Source organism: Lontra canadensis, unplaced genomic scaffold (assembly GCF_010015895.1).
Source record: "Lontra canadensis isolate GAN:19392208 unplaced genomic scaffold, GSC_riverotter_1.0 scaffold17, whole genome shotgun sequence".
Classification (NCBI taxonomy): domain Eukaryota; kingdom Metazoa; phylum Chordata; class Mammalia; order Carnivora; family Mustelidae; genus Lontra; species Lontra canadensis.
In genome coordinates this window covers 3,880,920-3,900,760 of record NW_022631011.1, presented here as the reverse complement: position 1 = coordinate 3,900,760, position 19,841 = coordinate 3,880,920, and the positions used below count along the sequence as shown (strand labels likewise).

General features: G+C 35.9%; 1 pseudogene; it reads right to left on the bottom strand.

Moving 5' to 3' along the window:
- Window positions 1-570: 570 nt before the first annotated feature.
- Window positions 571-19,841, bottom strand: part of LOC116868834 — a 30,782-nt pseudogene continuing 11,511 nt past the window's right edge.

Sequence of the window (19,841 nt, the reverse complement as noted above, 5' to 3'; positions counted from 1 at the left end):
AACTTGTACTTAAAGTTTCATAGAAGAATTATTCATAATAGCAAAAAAAGTAGAAACAACCCAAATATGCATTAACTGATGAAAGAATAATATATCCTTTGATATATTAGATGTATGATCTAATATATCTAATTGAATTTGATATATCCATACAATGCAATATTATTCAGCAAAAATAAAGGAATGAAGTAATGATATACATTTACAACATCAATGAACCTTGAAAACATTATACTAAGTTAAAGAAACCAAAGACTACATATTATATGATGCTATTTACATAAAATTGTCTAAAATAAGCAAATCTATAGAGACACAAAGTAGAATGATTGTCTAAGCCTAGGTGGTCTGGGGGAAATAGGCAATAACTACTAATGTATATGGGTTTCTTTTTAGGGTGATGATATTTTTGAAATTGATCACAGTGAGGTTTGCATGGCTCTGAATACACTAAAAGTAGTTGAATGTACACTTCAGATGGGTGAATTCTTATTAAATATGAATTTTATCTCAATTTTATCTTTATTACTATGGCACAAGGGATTTTTTTTTTCAAGGTACGCCTGTAATTTATTTTTCAGATTCCTCTATGGGATTAGAAAGTCTTTTACGTGTCACACTGCCATGTCCCCCGCTCTTGGTCCTCTTTTCAATGTATGAATTCTTCAAGCATTTTTTTCATCTCCTAATCAAGATCATTGCAATGATCAAACAATTTCAGAATGTTGTGGTGTTTGTGGCATTCCTTAATCAAGTTAGTTAATCAAGATGTTACATTCTTCAGTGTCCAAATGTGGAAATAAGTCAGGAAGAGTCTTTAGGAGGAGGTGATAGAACACAGCAGAGCAACCTGAGTCATGGCTACACCAGGAGGGCTGAAGCAACAGTCACCAGCAAAGACTCCCCATCTAAAGCCCAGCATGGGCACTGGGACCAGGTCAGCTCTGAGTGGCAAAAGCTCCTGTACCCTCCACAGCTGACCTCAATTGGCTCTGGCACAGGGATCTTATAGAATACTTTCACATGCAATGTATTCTTAGATTCTTCTAATTCTTACCTCACTGTTAAGGTTTCCCTGGGCTCTCTATCTAAATATAATACCTCCTACATTCTGTTCCTTACCTTGGTCTATTTTATTTTGCTTTAAACACTTGTCATAGTTCATTGAATCCAAGAGATTATTCATTATAAGACATATTCTGATATTAAAAGCTTAGATCTGGGGCACCTCTGGGTGGCTCAGTTGGTTAAGGGGCTGACTCTTGGTTTTGGCTCAGGTCATGATCTCAGGGTCCTGAGATTGAACCCCACATGGGGCTCCACACTCAGCAGAGTCTGCTAAAGTTTCTCTCTCCCTCTCCCTCCTTCTCCTGGCCCAGCTCATATGCTCTCTCTCTCTTTCTCTCTCTAATAAATAAATAAATCTCTAAAAGAAAAAATAAAAAAGCTTATATAGGTCTTAGATTGGCCAAAACACAGTGTGTTTATGTTTGTGTGTATGTAAAAATTGGATTAAATATACTAATTGGATACTCATTTGTAGTATAGTTATGAAAATCATTTATTTTTTGTCTGTCTCCTCCAGCTTCACCAGGAACATTGCTAAGTTCATTAGTCCAACCTCTTGGCCAAGAACAATGCCTGGTATGTAATAGGTTCTCAGTGAGTATCTGTCAGTTGAGTGAATGAATGGCTCTAGGTGAGGACAGTTCACCATCCTTAAGGTAGTATACTTACTGTCCTATAGGCGTAACTGAGAATAGACTACAGGTGGAGGGCAGTGATTTGGCAATATTTATGCTTGAATCCTCTGATAAATTATCTCCAATTTGCATAGTTACTGGTTAAAGAAGTCAGAACACAAGCATAGATCCTGTCATAAAAATTATATGAACTCTCCTTTACACCCTAGTCAGTACAGTGAGTAAATCGTCAGCAAAACTGATTAACTTTGAAGTTCAATATATCCCAAGTTAGTGCCCTATGGCCTCCAGGGATCTTATTCTTATTCACTCAGGATACTTTCGAGGCATGGAAGGCCATAGTGCATATATATTTGTGTGTATGTGTGTGTGTATGTATGATAGAGAGTAAGTCCAGCTTTATAGTAGATCACTTGTCTTTACAGGCACCTCTCTGGAGAAACTCATTACTGCTACGATGTTGGAAATGCAGTAGCTGGGGGTGCCCGGATGGCTCAGTCAACTGAGTGTCTGATTCTTTGTTTCAACTCAGGTCCTAATGGCAGGGTCATGAGATGGAGCAGGCATCCGGCTCCATGCTCAATGGGGAGTCTGCTTGAACTTCTCTCCCTCTGCCCCTGCCCCTGCTCTCTTTCTCTCCAAAATAAATAAATCTTTGAAAAAAAGAGAAAATGCAGTACCTGATGCTTTTGGTCTCATTTCATTCCTTTCTTCTCCAAATAGGTCCCATGTTAAAGTGAAATTAAAAAGGCAAGATTTTACATTAAAAGACTTAGTGTCAGTGTAGGAAGGATATTTATGAGGAAATTTCAGTGTTATTTCTGGCTTTCCTGAAATAATACCATATAGGCAAAAACAAGTGCAGAATATCAAAGACTGTTTTGATGTGTAAACTTGACTGTTGGCTTTCTCTTTCTTTGCTTTCTTTACAAGAATGGAATCCAAGTAATTTTTTCCAATTTCTTTGAGGGTCAGAAGACCTAGTGCTCTGTCCTTGAGCTATTTGTTTGCTAATTATTCAGACTCTGGATTCAGTGGGTTCAATAAAATCCACTGACGAAGTGAACAAGGAAATTAACTTTTCAGGAAAAAGCAGACAAAAGAATTTAAGGAGAAACAGAATGAAAAGGCAATCCTAGAGAGATGCATTGAAAAGAAAATTGTGCCTTTCCCTTGTTAGAATCCTTGAGCTTTATCTGCTGACTGTTGAGCAGAAGAGCATATTTCTTGCTATAAGACTTTCCTTAAACCTGTCTACTTTTCCCATATAGACAATAATATACTCTATTGTAGACACTCACTTAGGACACTTGCGAATTAAAGAAAAGGGGCTGTGGCACTGGGTACCTAGAAGAGTGAGGAAGAAGAGAGAAAGAACTTTCTGCACCTATATATTAGTGCTAAACTAAAAACAATTATGATACTCAGTGAAATTTGGAGTTAAATAATGGCATACTCCTTATAAAATCTGTATTTCTTTGGCTCAAAGAAGATGGCTCAAAGATGTCCTTGAAGCAGAGAGAAAAGTGGGACAAATTCTTGATCAGCATCTGACATTTCAACAGTTATCTGAATTTCATAAAAAGCAGGTGTCCTAGTTTAGGACAGACGCCATAACAAAATACCACAGACTGGGTGGCCTAAACAGTGGAAATTGAATTTTTCAATAGTTCAGGAGGAAGAAGTTTAATATCAAGGTGTTGGCAGATTTGGGTTCTTCTGACGTCTGTCTCCTTGGCTTACAGATGGCTGGCCTTCTTCCTATGTCCTCACATGGTCTTTGTCCATATGTGCATCATTGGTGTCTTTTTGTGTGTCTGAATTTCCTCTTTTCACAAAGATACTAGTCAGATTAAATGAGGGCCCACCCTGAATGCAAGTTGGTGCAGCCACTTCGGAAAACAGTGTGGAGATTCCTTAAGAAATTAAAAATAGAGCTACCCTATGACCCTGCAATTGCACTACTGGGTATATACCTCAAAGATACAGAGGTAGTGAAAAGAAGGGCCATATGTACCCCAATGTTCATAGTAGCAATGTCCACAATCGCCAAACTGTGGAAAGAGCCAAGATGCCCTTCAACAGACAAATGGATAAAGAAGATATGGTCCATATATAAAATGGAATATTATCCTCCATCAGAAAGGATGAATACCCAACTTTTGTATCAACATGGATGGGACTGGAGATTATGCTGAGTGAAATAAGTCAAGCAGAGAGAGTCAATTATTATATGGTTTCACTTACTTGTAAAGCACAAGGAATAACAGGGAGAACATTAAGAGAAGGAAAGGAAAAGTGAATAGGGGGAAATCAGAGGGGGAGATAAACCATGAGAGACTGTGGACTCTCAGAAACAAAACAGGGTTTTGGAGGGGAGTGAGGTGGGAGGTTAGGTGAGCCTGGTGGTAGGTATTAAGGAGGGCATGTATTGCATGGAACACTGGGTGTGGTGCATAAACAATGAATCTTGGAACACTAAAAATAGAATAAAATTTTAAATAAATGAATGAATGGATAGATAAATAAGTAAATAAGGACCTACCATAACAGCTGCATTTTAACTTAATTACCTCCTTAAAGGCCCTATCTCCTACCTACATTCGGAGGTGGTGGGCCTTCAACATATTAATTTTGGAGGGACACAATTTAGCCAATAACAGTCATACTCACAGTTACTGATTTCATGACATACTTCAACTATGGAGTTATGTGGTTCATGTTTTTTCTCAAAAATTATCCAAAATCTCTATATCTTCTTTTTTTGTAATTCTATCTTCTTAAATCAAATCTACTGAAAGTCTGAATGTAATTAATTAATTTTAATGAATTTATATGTATATTATCTAGTTTAATTTCCCCATATTTTATATATAGGTGAAAACCAAATTTCTATTTATAATGAATTCCATTATCTAAGGTTAAAAAATTAAAAGCTACTAAATAATGGCAGAATTTTCAGACTCGTTAATCTAGACTTTAATAAGCCTGTCAGTTTTTTCAATTGCTTTCATCATTTTATCATGCTGAGAGCTGCATTATCCAAGTTTCAATGAGCCTATAGCAGAAACAACTCATGAAGAGGTATCAGTGTATCCATGCTTCCTCTTGTTTTAAAACAAGAGGATTAATTCAAAAAATAAAATTGCCCTTTAATTTTCTTATGATATAATATCTTCTATGATTAAAAACATGTACTTATGTGTTGGCTTTAGAATTAGTATATGATAACTTAGAATGGCAGAGGTATTTTAAAAATACTCTGTTAATAATCCTTTCATTTGTTAATGTATAGAGCATAAGACATTGGACCTCTCCTTGGATAGATTATAATAATCACACAATAAACAAAATCATGTAACATTAAATGTAATCAGTATTATTTGTTCAGACTCAGTAAATAATATAAGGATAATTCAAGAAAGTGAAAAGTAGATTTAATTAGGAAAAAAAATCCATGATAAAATAGAGATTAAACTCTCATTAAACAGTCCTGTTTAATTGCAGAATAATTCTAGGACACAGAAAGCATGAATTCAAACCTCTGCTCTCTCAATTATTACTTATATAACTTTCACTAAGTGTCCCCAAATCCCTGATATTTGTTTTACTCGTCAAAAGTAAGGATAATAACAAAACCTACCCAGTAAATGTGGTCTTCTTGAATTGTGTTCCAATGATTTAAATACTCAGAATCCTATATGTTTTCAGACTATGAGCACACATTTTGAAAAGATACTAAATACATTTGATTTTTCCTAATTATCCTTTAAAAGGAAGAAGGTAAAACCATTTTCTTTTGTATCTCAAAAAGACTTCAAATTACTATATGGTATAGCAGGATGTTGACAATCATTAAAACTAAGTACTGGGCACAGCAGTGTTCATTACACTATTTTGTCTATGTTTATTTGTTTAAATGTAATCATAATAAAAATTTCTTAAAGAAATCTTAGTATCACTACTTAATTGCATAATAATATGAAAGCCTATTTATCCAATTTTACCATAAAATTATATTCTAAGTAATGAAGCTATGGCATCCTCCATGTGTTTTTTATTTCCTATAACCCTATCTTTATAACAGAGACTTAAAACTCAGTAAATCAAAATTTATGATTTTTTTTCTGTTTTCTGTATTTAAGTGACCTTTCTTCAAGATCTGATAGGCACATACTAAAATGATGGCCTTTACTCTGTATTGATGATTCATCTAGTTCAACATTGCTCTTTACCTTTGAAGTACCTGTGTTCCATTTAAAGTAGCCTGAAAAACAGATGACTGAATTTCTCAAGACAATTACTGTGAGAAGTATCTACTCTTGAAAAGTATTTCCTCATTATGAGTGGGGAAGAATTTTGTTCTACCATCATGTCCCTGATTCCCCAAAGCAGGAAGTTTGGGGAATTAAAAAAATGTAGTGCTTTATATATATGGATACATGTTTATATGTATATATGTATGTGCAGATGAGAAAAACCTTGGAGAAAGTTCTACCCTCCATCTATTCATTTATTTGTTCATTCTTTTAACATCTCTATGTTGATAAGCACTGTCCTAGGCATTGGGAACTCAATAGTGAACAAAACACTAAATTCTCTGCCCAAGTATAACATGCTAGGAAGAAAGGAAGAGGAAAAAATGATCAGAAAATGAATGTGTAGAATAAATGTCATGTCAGGTGGTAATAGCACTATGGAGAAAAAGAAAGCATAAAAGGGGAAAAGTGAGGAGGCAGAAAGTCGATGCTAAGTATGATAGTGAGAAAAGTGTCACTAATGAGATGATATCTAAGCAGATACCTGAAAGATGTGAGATTATGAATCATGTGCACACAGCCTGGCAGGTGTCTGTTCCAGGTGAGATAAGCACATATGAGTTTCTGATAGGGAAGTGGCCTGATCAAGAAACAGAGAGGAGCTGATCATGACTGGAGCAGTGAGTGATGCAGGAAAAGTAGCAGGATTTGGGTTTCTTCTCCAAATTAGAGGGAAGCCTCTGACTGCTTTTCAACAGAGGGATATCTTATTCAGCTTTAGTGGAGGAGTACATTCCAAGCCAGAAGGAAGAAGCAGACAGATTATCAATACATGGTTAAAAAAGATTTCACTGAGGCATTCTAGGTGACTGGGTTTATTGAACAATTGGGGTGATTTGTATGTAGGTGTGGCTGAAAGTATGATGAGATCTGCTGTGTGGCAGGTATTACTTTGAGTTAAATGTCCTACAATGCAGCCTATTTCAGTTAATTTAAAAAAGGAAGGGAACATCCAGGATTTCAGGTTCTGGGTAACTCATGCTTAGCCTTTAGATGTCATCATAACTCCTATTCAGGTCTTCTCCACCCCTTGTCCCACCTCAGGGATATATATTTCCCAGTTATACTCTCCTAATGCACCTTTTATTTTTTCCTTTATGGAACATACTACAATTTATAATTATTTATGTAAGAGGACTAATATTTTGATATGATTTCCTATTTTGTTTGAATATAAGATTTCTAAGTAACAGAACTCATATATGGTTCCCATTTGTGGGAGATAAAATATTTTGTAACAAGCAAAATGTAAAAGCAAAATATCAAAGTAATATTTAGTTTCTCACATTAAAAAAAACTATTAAAGCAGTTAAGTATCAATTGAGGAAGCTGTCCAGATGTCCTTAATATCTCACATTTATCATATAAAGGGCTAAGCCTAGGGACTCGGTGCAAAATGGAGAGAAGATCGCTCTCCAGAAGAGGATCTGGCAGCTGGGCCAGCTCTATGCATCTGAAGAATATCTCAGGGGAAGTAAAAGAAAAGTTTGCTCTTTCCCAGGTTCACGGGCTGGAGAAAGGCCAGCAAAGAGTCAAGAACATGCTGAGGGCTTGCCCTGCTACCTGTTTGTGCCCCCAGGAGGAGGCTGTCACATGTAGACCTGGAGAGATACCATATCCAAGTGAATTTGACAACCTATCATAACCAAGCAGAAAGAGGGCTTGATGTTTATTTCCACAGCTGTTATTATTTCCTCTGTTGCATGGATGTAGAATTGAAAGACAGCTGGCCTCTCACAGGGCTTGGTATGCTTGTGCAAATTGCCTACTCAGTGGAGGCCAGAGGACCAAAAGAAGAAAGGAAGTAATGGCTCATGAACATACTCAGTGAGAACCAAGGAAAAGTGTAATTGGCAAGGGGGGAGATGGTAAATAATTTTCTGGGGCACTGAGATGAGCCTAAGAATGGACCACAGGTTCACCAGTCATTGACTTCAGCATCAGAATCCAGCAGGTTAGAGGCACCTGGGTGGCTGAGTCATTTAAGTGTCTGACTTTAGCTCAGGGCATGATCTCAGGGTCCTGGGGATAGAGCCCCACATAGGGCTCCCCACTGAACAGGAAGTCTGCTTGTCTCTTTCTCTCTGCCCTCCCCCTCCAATCATGCTTTCTCTCTCTCTCTCTCTATCTCTCTCTCTCTCTGTCTCTCAAATAAATACAATCTTAAACAAAGAAGAGGAGGAGGAGGAACCCAGTATATGCCCTGGAACTCTTTTCATCCTACCCCAGGGACACACATTCCTTCCCTCATTCCTGTAGATTCCACCTTGGAGAGGACAACAGGAAGACATTATCTGAGGGATGCACAGTGTTATCAAGTTAGTGGATCATAATGAGTTCAAATTATATTGAACATTTAATTTTTCTACCAAGACAGTGGGTGGGAAATGCCAGTGAAAAAAATCAGAAATGTTACAGACAAAATTTTGAAAAGTACATTGTCTTTGCACATTCACATTGTAGATGAGGGAATTTCACTGTCCCACTCCATATGTTTATCTGTGTGATTATCTATTTAATATCTGTCCTCCCAGGTAAGTTTCATGTGAGGAATACTATATTTACTGTAATATTCCTAGTGTATAAAATGCTCTCAAGAGGCACTGAATTATTTGATGAATGATGAATAAATAAATGGATGAATAATGGAAGAATTCATAAATTAATGAAGGAATGTGAAAGGAACTTTACACTATATTTTTGATACACATGTCTAAATGTTATTGGACTACAATGGTGACCAAGAATATGAGGAGGATCGTGGTAACACTGTCTGCTTTACTGGAGTGTAAGGAGGTGGCTTAGATATCAGGCACCACCAGAGAGCAGCCACTTTGTACTCAAAACCCATGTGCCCTCATGGGGCACCTTCTCAGACTGAGTGAGACAGCTGAGACTCAGCAGGGAAAAATGCCATAGGAGTTGCTACGTTTAGCAGCTTTTGTTTTTCCACATTATTATTTTTTTATAATCCTTTACTTAGAATTAATAACAAAATAAAGCATGACATCCCTTTTGTCAGAACGATGAGCAAAGGGGCTGGATGAGCATCCTCACAATTTATCTGAAAATGTTATTATTTCAGGGGGATTTTTTTAGTACCAATTCTCCAAAGAAATAGTTTCAGCAATTAATTCATGTTTTCTAAATTTAAAGCACACTAATCAGATATTCATCAGGGGGGAGGGAGGAAAACCTTTTAAGAAGTTAGTGGCTTCAAATATAATGGACATAAATTAACTCTCAAAAAATCTCTTCTATAAATACATCTTTCAATCATGTATATATTAAGTGACCACATTTGTTTTTTAATTCTATCATCTGTTTACCTGAATGTGTATGGAACATGTATGTGTTAGTTCTAAATATGGATATTTTTGATACACATGTGCTTATATATATCAGCAAGTATTCATATAGAAATTATTCCAGGTCTACTCCATGCCACATATTATGAAAGATAGATACAATAAGACAAAATGATTTTGTCCCTACTATCAAAGGATTACATTCTTCCAGAGGAAATGGGCTCACATGCATTCTATAAACTAGAACATAATCAAATGCTAAAAGAACTGTTTCTGTAGAAGTGGGAGAATCACTGGGAGCTGATTCACTGGAGTAACTTCATGGAGGTGGCACTAAAAGTGAGCCTTGAAGGGCAGATTGCTTATGACGAGGATAGGGAAGAGAGGCAGACAGAATAAGTATAAACAACTGAAACTTAGTTTAATTTTTGTTTGTTTGTTTGTTTGTGGGCAGGCACCTGGTTGGCTCAGTCAGTTAAGCATATGATTTGGCTCAGGTCATGATCCTAGGGATAGAGCTACCTGATGGGTTCCCTGCTCAGCTCTTTTCTCCCTCCTCTTCCTCTGCTCCCCATTCCTGCTCTTTCTCTCACTCACTCTCTATCTCAAATAAACAAAACCTTTAAAAAATTTTGTTTGTTTGTTTGTGTTAAGGGCAAAGAATAGCATTTTATATTGGAAGGGCAGAGTACTGATATCCAAGAGAACCAGTATGTGGTTGTGATTTGGTAGCTTCCACTCACTAGGCAGCATCACAAGACCTCTTCAGAAATTGAACCAGAAAAAAAAAAAAACATGGAAATACATTCCAATTTGCATGGTAAAAAAAATAATTTGAGTTGATTCTAAAATCATCAATGTCATGCTCTCAGGCACTTAACAAGAATTAAGCTGCAGTTCTAGGTTTCCCAAGCACAAATATCAGAAATGATCCACCTCCCCTTTATTGATAGCAAAACTTACCAACTCCAATGCAGAGGTGTTTAATGCATGTGGAGAAAGAAAGGACTAATCATATGACAATCCCAATCCACAGAAACCCATCAAATTCCCTATAGACCACGGGAGTTTAAAGAATTTAAGTCAAGTAAGATGGTGCCTAAGGCAAGATTTAGTGATACCTGTATAGTCTGAACATACTTTGTTGATTTCAGAACCCTGAGTTATGAATAATATCTCATATGTGTGTAGCAAGTCAAACTTCTCATAAGAATCATAATAATCGCTTAGCTTTTAACATTTATTCTTCTGTAGAAATCATTATTTCCATTTGACAGGCAAAAACACTTAGACACACAGATGTCAAGTCATTTATTTAAATTTAGATGGAGAATCTATAATAGCACCCAACCTGGAACCTACATCATCTACTCATACTACACTCTTGCTATAGGCTGTGGGTTTTTTTGTTTGGTTGTTCTTTTTTCTATCATGATGACTATGGTCCTTCTAGAGTTGCTTCTAGTGTTTTCTGTGCTACTTATATGAATGCCTTTGCAGATTTTTTTTTTTTTTTTTTTTTTTTAGTGTGTACTTCTGTGGAAGATCCAGTAGTGTTCTGGTAAATGTTTACTAATGGACTCTATGGGCAAAGAAAATGTCAAGTACTGATTTGTAGCATTTGCCTATTTCTATGGCACAAGTACTTTCCGAAATGGCTAATATAAAGCTACCAATGTAATGTCACTGAAATCACAGTTATAAAGAAACTTAATGTAGCTGGCTCCAGTAAAACATGGGCTGAAATATTCCTTACTTCCTGTGCCTGGTTAGTTCAGTTCTAGATAAGCTAATATGATTCACCAGGACTGAGAAACCTGATTATCCCCTCAAGCTTTCATTTTGCCCAAGCCTCATTACAAAGAATTTAGTTATGTTTAATTTATTATAATACTGTATACCTGGCTTCAACCATACTAACTCTTCTATTTTCCCTGATTAAAAAAGAAAACCAAGATCCCATGTAGAGCCCTCCTGCAGCCTCATTGCTACAGCCAACCCATTAGCAAATCCTACTAATTTTATGATCCAATTTTTTCTTTGAATTCTTGTTCAATTACTATTTTGCTACTTCTAAATTGTTTTTTTTTAAAGATTTTATTTATTTATTTTACAGAGAGAGCGAGAGAGATCACAAGTAGGCAGAAAGGCAGGCAGGGCAGGGTGCGGGGAAGCAGTCTCTCTGCTGAGCAGAGAGCCCAATGCGGGGCTTGATCCCAGGACCCCAAGATCGTGACCTGAGCTGAAGGCAGAGGCTTAACCCACTGAGCCACCCAGGTACCCCTGTTTTTAAGTTTTTACCATGATGTCTTCATCAGTTCAGGCTGTTATAACAAATACCATAGAACAAGTGGTATTAAAAGCAGGCATTTATTTTTCACAGTTCTGGAAACTGGGAAGTCCAAAATGAAGATGTTGGCAGATTTGATTCAATAAGGGAGTGAAAACCCCCTTACTGGCTCCTCCCATGAGAAAGAGACAGAGACAGAGAACTCTGGACTTTCTCCCTCTTCTTATAAGGAAATCATTTAGGACTCATAAGGAAGTGCTCCTATGCTAGAGGTTCTGCCCTCATGATCTGATCTAAACCTAATTATCTCCCAAAGGCCCTCCTCTAAATATCATCAGTTAGGGGTGAGGGTTTCAACATATGAATCTTGGGGACATAAATATTCAGTCCATAACACGTCGTGCACAGGATCTTTCTTTGGCCTTTTTTCTCTCTAGAACCACTGCTTATTAATCATGCCTCATACTTTACACTGTGATGCCAGTCTGGCTGTAATGACCCAACGTATATTCATCTTGTTGCACTCCTTAGGGCTTATACTGCCAGGCACATACTCTGCACAGTTTTATGTCCTCTGCCTGTAGAATTACTCCTCTATCCTTCAATATCTATCTCTGGTGGCAACTCCTCTAGAAACTCTTCCCTGAATGCCATCCTCTTATTGCTGGCCAAAGTGTTGCTCTGTATTCTTACGCACATTTTGCAGATTCTTGACTTTAGAATATTACAAAAAATTAGATGTTTATAGGTCTCCTTTCCCTAATATTTCTTAAGCTGTTGAAGACAGACACAATAGAGTACTTACTTTTATACTTACAAGACAAAGCACAGAATTCAGCATATGATAAACAGTGCCATTAAAGGATAAAGAAGTATCTCAGCTTATGCATTAAAGTCAGAACAGTAATATTAGCTACGAGATGGAAGCATAACCTAAGAACTGGCAATTATAGCTCGATTTGATCACGATTGCAGCTTATTTTATCTGCAGATCCTAAAATATACCAGTCCATTTTCAGTATTTGTAAATTAATTTTGAAATGTGGATAAATGAGTCCATGGCCATATCACCCTTAACGCACTGATCTCTTCTGATCTCGGAAGCTAAGCAGGGTTGGGCCTGGTTAGTAATAGGATGGGAAATGTGGATAAATGAGAAGCAGCTTTAGGAAGTAGAAATGAACTGCCTTAATCTAGTATTTGAGTGCATAGTTCAGGCCCTTGCAAAAAGCACTGATGAAGATATGGCACTGCAACTTAAGTTACAGTTATATTGAAGAATTTTAGGAAAGAGGGTCAGTTGGTATGCTCTCAAGTTCTCAAGTGTCTCAGACAAAAAACTAGACAAACCTTCCTACTCCTAAGAAGAGGTCTCACATAAGGCTAAAATTCCTTCACTGCCATTTATAAAAAATATAATTTTAGATGAAAATATTGGTAGAAACAGAGTTGGAGGGCCATGTTCAAAGCAAGCCTTGAGAGGATAAGAAGTAGCAAGCACAAAACCACCAGGAACTATCTGACCAGAACACCATCAATATGGACAATACACCTAGTACTCCTCTACCTCTGCATGTACCCAGTATGAATTCTAACCTTCTCTTAGCCTTTGTGTTACCAACCCCAAGTTCAAAGTCTTGGGTAGAAACATCCAGTTTCCCATGACCTACTCATGTTTTCACATCATTTTGCTGAAAGTGGAAGAGAGATGGTTACTTTTTTATAGCTTCTCTAGTAGTTGGTTGGACTCTCTTTCCCCCACCAATAACAAAAATAATTGAGGATTCTTCCAAAATAGGAAGGAAGGATTAAATTCCGGTTGGTTAAAAAAATTGGCAAATAACTATTATGACCAATCTATGTGCCTGTCTATCATCAGCAGGTACTCTCTTTCCCCTACATACACAAAATTACTCCTTCCTTCTGTCCCTCAATACCTCCTCAAAGGGAATAATTCAGATCCACAAGTTACCCTATCCAACTCTTAAATCCATGATTTGGCGGTAAAGCATAGTCATCAATTTTATTCTCTCCTGATATTTCACAAAATATTGATTGAAGTATCAATATAATTAACAATACAACACTTTATAAAAATATAGTGACTAAATATATAGAAAAGTAAATAAAAATACTATGAATGAATAAATAAATGTGAGAACAACAGCAACAAAAAAGGCTACATGGGACACTACAGTCTCTGTGTTTGCAACTAGTCCCAATGGCACCACTGGTATTTACGACTCTTGTCTTCCACTCCAATTTAAGAATGCTTTGTTTTCAGCTAGTTCCTCAGCTGACTGGAGCACTTAACCAATGCTGTTGAAAAAAACTTTTATTTCTGAGGAATATGGTCTTGCCTATATTAGGTTGCTGAGTCTTCTACTAACTTAAATAAAACCTTTTTACTGAAGTATATAATACACAAAAAAATGCACATCAATGTACACTTTAGTAGGGTTTCACAAACCAACCCCACCATGAACCTAAACTGGGACTGAAAAACAGACTCAAAAGTTCACCAGAAGTCCTAAGTTTCCTGTCAGTCATTACTCCTCCAAATATGCCCACATACCTATGTAATAACTGTAGATTAGCTTTACCAGTTAGTCTTCCATTAACCTTTACTACTATACCTTGTAGTAGACTCCCTAAGTTCCATCCATAACTTCTCTCTGGCAAACGTGTATTGCAAAAACCTATTTTTGCTTGACAGTAAAAATCAATCACCCCAAATGATACAATGCTTTCTTTCTCTCTCTCTTTGCCTAGTTGCTTGAAGAATACTAGAGCACGTTGCTAAGAGTAAGATATTATACTTGCCACGTGCAAATTAACTGCTTCTGTTTTCTCTTTATCAGACTAATGACCAAACGCTTGTCACCACATGCTAGGGGCAATGCAATTTTCCTCTAGTAAGAAATTTGCTTTTGCTATTGGTGTTTATCATGTAATCCATTGTTATTCTTCAATGTTACATGTGTCTTTTTTATTTGGTCACATGAAGATGCAATGAGAATGTGTAGGAATTATCTCCCCTACCATCTTCTAAGTCTTAACAGTTGCATTCACCTCTGAGACTTCCCCAGGCACCTGAGAATTTATTATTGCAGTAGGAATGGACTTTCAGTGGTTCATGTTTTGCTATTTCTATAATCCCTCCTCCATGAAGTTGAAGACTCAGTTTAGTAAGCCTATTAATTTTTGTGAATAGGAATTAGTGTTCTCAGGGCCAAGGTGCTAAAAGTCCTGACATTTTTGATGATTTAATTTTTCTTGTATCCTTTCAGTCTAGGCATATTGTTAAAGGGTAGAAAAAAAAGAAGAATACAAATTCTGGTGGTGTTACATTGTCTTTTCTTAAAAGTATATGGACTCCTCTCCCTTCAAGGAACTGTGGAACTGTGAACTAATTCAGGCTTGAGAAATAACTGAGAAGCCCTAAAAATCAAAAAAGGACTTTAGTGGGCAGCTCATTGTTTTCTTCCCAGTAACCCTCATAATCATATAGTAGCCTCTAAATATACCTGTGTATTTGACAATTCTGATCATTACTCACACTCTCTGTAGTAGCCAGGATACTCTAGAAAAACAGAACCAATAGGATCTATCTCTATCTCTATCTACGTATTTATCTATAAAGAGATTCATTATAGGAATTAACTCACATTATTATGGAAACCGCAATCTGCCATCTACATGCTAGAAAAGAAGGAAAGCTGATGGTGCAATTTAGTCTGAATCCAAAGGACTGACGACCAAGGGGGCTAATGGTGTTAAGTCCCTCTCTGATTCCAAAGTCCTGAGAATTGGGGGGCCAAAGGCATGAATCAAGTTCGCAATCTGAATGCTCAAGAACAAGGGAATCCAATTTCTGATGGCAGGAGAAGATGGAGGTCTCAGCTCAAATAGAGTAAATTTGTCCTTCCTCTGCCTTTTGTTCTATTCAGGCTCTCAATGGATGGGTTGATACTAACCTGCACTGGTGAGGGCTATCTTCTTCACAATTCAATAGCTCATCTCTTCGAGAAACACCCGCACAGATACACAGGAAATATTTTACCAGCTATCTGTACATCCTTTAGTCCAGCCGCGTTAACACATAAAATAAACCACCACAAGTAGGAATTTTTTATAAAAAATATATTATTTGTAGTATTTTATACTATTTAGTTAGATAGCTGAGGAATTTTATCTTTTTTTTTTCTTCTGTTTTCATTCAGAAGCAGCAATTACCTTCTGCGGTAATTGAATTCCTCATGTCCCTTATACTGGTCAAGGGCCCAGCATCCAGAGCCTTTTCCTCAATGGACATTTGATTCCAGATGAATACAACTGATATTTCTGATACTCCTTTTCACACTACATATCTTGAGTTGCCAGATTCTCATTCTGAAAAAAAAATAATGGAATATTCACTCCCTTTTATCCCAGCTAGGCAAGAATGAAAGTCTGAGGCTTTCTCCATTTTCTTTACATGTCTGATATCTATATGCCTGTCTCAGTATTGATTTCTGTATCTATTTCTTGGTTACAAGTGACAGAAACAAATTTGCTTATCTTGGGGGCTTGGGCGAAGATGAATAAAAGAGAAATACATTAAATCAAGTGTAAGGATAATGAGAGATCACAGAACTGAACAAAGTTGAAATCTAGATGTGGATGAGGCTCAGAATCCAAGGTGATAGCTCTAGCAGGCTAAGAATAAAAAAGCAACCTTATTTCAATATAAACAATTTGGCCAAAATGCTTCCATCCTTTCAGCAGACCACTTCCAGACACAACACTGTGTTTTGTTTTGTTTTGTTTTGTTTTGTTTCACAACACACTATCAATGCCATTATTACTTTAAATGAATACTAAATATCTTTCGACTTTGTATTATTTACTCTGTATTCAATACTCTCTATAAGAGCATTGAAGAGGGGACGCCTGGGTGGCTCAGTTGGTTGGACGACTGCCTTCTGCTCAGGTCATGATCCCGGAGTCCCAAGATCGAGTCCCTCATCGGGCCCCCAGCTCCATGGGGAATCTGCTTCTCCCTCTAACCTTCTCCTCGCTCATGCTCTCTCTCACTGTCTCTCTCTTAAATAAATAAATAAAATCTAAAAAAAAAAAAAAAAGAGCATTGAAGGGATAAGACTGATTCATGTATTCATACGCTACCTGTTAAGGTCAAGCACAGAACAATCCTTTTCTTTTTTTCACTAAGGCAGCTCAATAGCATAATGAAGAGTATAGTAAAAATAATCAGTGAACTTGGAGACAGAACAATAGAAATCTTAATATAGACAAGATGAAAAAAAATAAAACCTTCAGGGAAGCCTTGAGACTATAATAAATGAACATTCATATTAATAGGCTCCCAGAAGAAAAGGAGGGACTTAAAAACAGTGTTTGAAGAAATGATAGCTGAAAATTTCCTAAATGTGCTAAAAGACATACCTACAGATTCAAAAAGCTGGCTGAACTCCTAATAGGACAAACTCAAAGAATTCATGTCAACATGTATTATGGTCAAACTTCTGGAAACTAAAGACTAAGAAAAAATCTTGAAAGCTATAAGAGATAAGTGACACTTTGCATATAAAGAAAACACAATTCAAATCACAGGTAATTTCTTGTCAGAAATTATTCAAGCCATAAGGAAGTAAAAATATTTTCAAATGTTAAAAGAAAAGAAATGCCAACCCCAACTTCACTATCTGGCAAAATTACCATTTAGTTATGAAGGGGGAAATAAATTCATTCTTAGGTGAAGACAAATGAAAAGAGTTTGTGTATCCTGTAGACCTACCCTGAAAGAATCTATAGAAGAATCTCTTGAACAACAACAACAATAAAGTATACAAAAAGGAATCTTGCAGTATCAAGAAGGAAAAAAGAAAATGGAAAAAAACAAAATTACAGGTAAACACAAGAAAGACTCACTTTCTTCTTGATATCTCTAAACTATATTCAATGTCTTAAATAAAAAAGGTTAACTTGGTCTCACATATGTAGAGAAATTTTTACTTTTATGACAGTTACATTATAAATGGAGGAACAACTGACTTGATAAATTGTGTATGTGCGATAGAATATAAACCACTATAAACAGGATACACAAAAAGATTCACTTGAAACACTAGAGAAAAAATCAAAACAGAATTTAAAGAAATGTTTAGGCAGACTATAGGAAGTCAGGGAAAATAAAAGAGTTAAAATACGAAATAATTATAAAACACAAAGCAAAATGTCATGCTTAAACCTTAACATCAATAATTATATTGTATATAAATGGTCAATAGAGAAAAAAAATGGCAATCCTAAGTGTGTGTTCACCAAATAACAACTATGTATTATGTGAATCATAAACTGAGACAAATGAAAACAGAAATACAGAAGCCCACAAATACAGTATCAAAATTTAAACTTCTCTCTCTTAACAACTGGTAGAACAACTAGCCAAAAGATCAATAAGGATATACAATAACTCAACAATACAATCTATTAACAGGATCTACTCTACAATTACAGGATACTTCATCCAACCGCTACATAATACATATTTTTTTCAAGTATCATAAAAAGTTTAATAATACAGACCATATCCAGGGCCAGAGAGAAGTCTGAACTAAAAAAACTGAAATTATACACAATATGTTCATTTACCACAATGAAATCATTATTAGAAAAATAAATCAAAATCAGTAACAGAAAGATAAAAGGAAAATCTCGTAAATTAAAAAATAGCTAAGTCTCAAGTCAATCATCAATGTCCCACCTTAAGAACATATAAGAAAGGAAAAAAAAAAAACAAAACTCAAAGTAAGCAGGAAGAAAAACAATAAAGATAAGAGCAACAGTCAGTGAATTCAACATGGGAAAATCGATAAAACAAAAGGTGGCTTAAGAAAAAATTAATAAAATTGACAAACCACTAGAAAGACTGACAAAAGAAAAAAATACAAATAACCAATACTGGGAAGGAAACAGGGATACTATTGTAGACACTACAGATATCAAAAGAATAATAAGGGGAACTTCAAACAACTGTACACACATAAATTTTACCATTTAGATGAAAATGATCAAATTTCTAGACTCTGACTCACACAATTTGAAATATATCATTTGAATAGCCCTAAAACTACTGAAGAAATTAAATTATATATATATGTATATAATTATACACACACAGACACACACACACACACACATATAGACATATGTATACATATAGATAGATGAGCTTGCAAGAATAAGGAGAAAAAAAGATCTACCATACAATGGTAGTGATAATGTAAAATGGTACAGCTTTTCTGGAAAATAACTTTTCAGTTTCTTTAAAAAACAAGAACAACAACAACAAAAACAACAACAAACAGCAATTAAGCATTCTTAACATTCAAACCAGAAATAACACTCCTTTAACATTTATCACAGAGAAATGAAAACTTATGTCCACAAGAAATCTTGTATTAGCATGTTCGTGGCAGCTTTGCTTCAAATATCCCCAAACTAGAAAATGTTTCTTCAATAGATGAATGGCTAAACAAACTGTGGTACCTCCATACCATGGGTACTACTAGGCAATAAAAATGAATAAACTATTTAATATTTAACAGCCCAGATGGACCTAAAGGTATTATGCTGAGTAAAAATATATAGCCAATCTCAAAAAGCCATATATTGTGATTTCATTTATGTATTGTTCTTAAAATTATGAAAATGGAGGACACATTAGTAGTTACCAGAGATTAGGAAAGATCGGGAGAAGAGAGTAAGTCTGACTGTGAAGCGCTAGTATGAGGGAAAAACTTTTTTTTTTTTTTTTTTTTTTTTGTGAGGATGGGGTAGTTCTTTGAATGCAGTGGTGGCATAATCTACACATGTAATGAACTGATTTAAACTCTACATACATGTTACACCAATGTCAATTTCCTGGTTTTAATAATATATTCTAGTTAATGTAAGATATAATTATAGGGGAAATGCAATATAAGTTATATGGGACCTGTCTATAGTATCTTTGCACGTTCCTGTGAATCTAGAATTCATTCAAAATAAAAGTGTTTGAAAAACTAAAGAGAGGAGTAGAAAAAGTTTTCTTAGGTGTGTTCTAATGTAGATATCAGTATTCACACTATAGCTTGGGATAAACTATTGCTTTAAAAATGAGTATACAATTGCAATCACAGGCTGTTATTAGATACCTATGTTCCATGCATATGTGTTT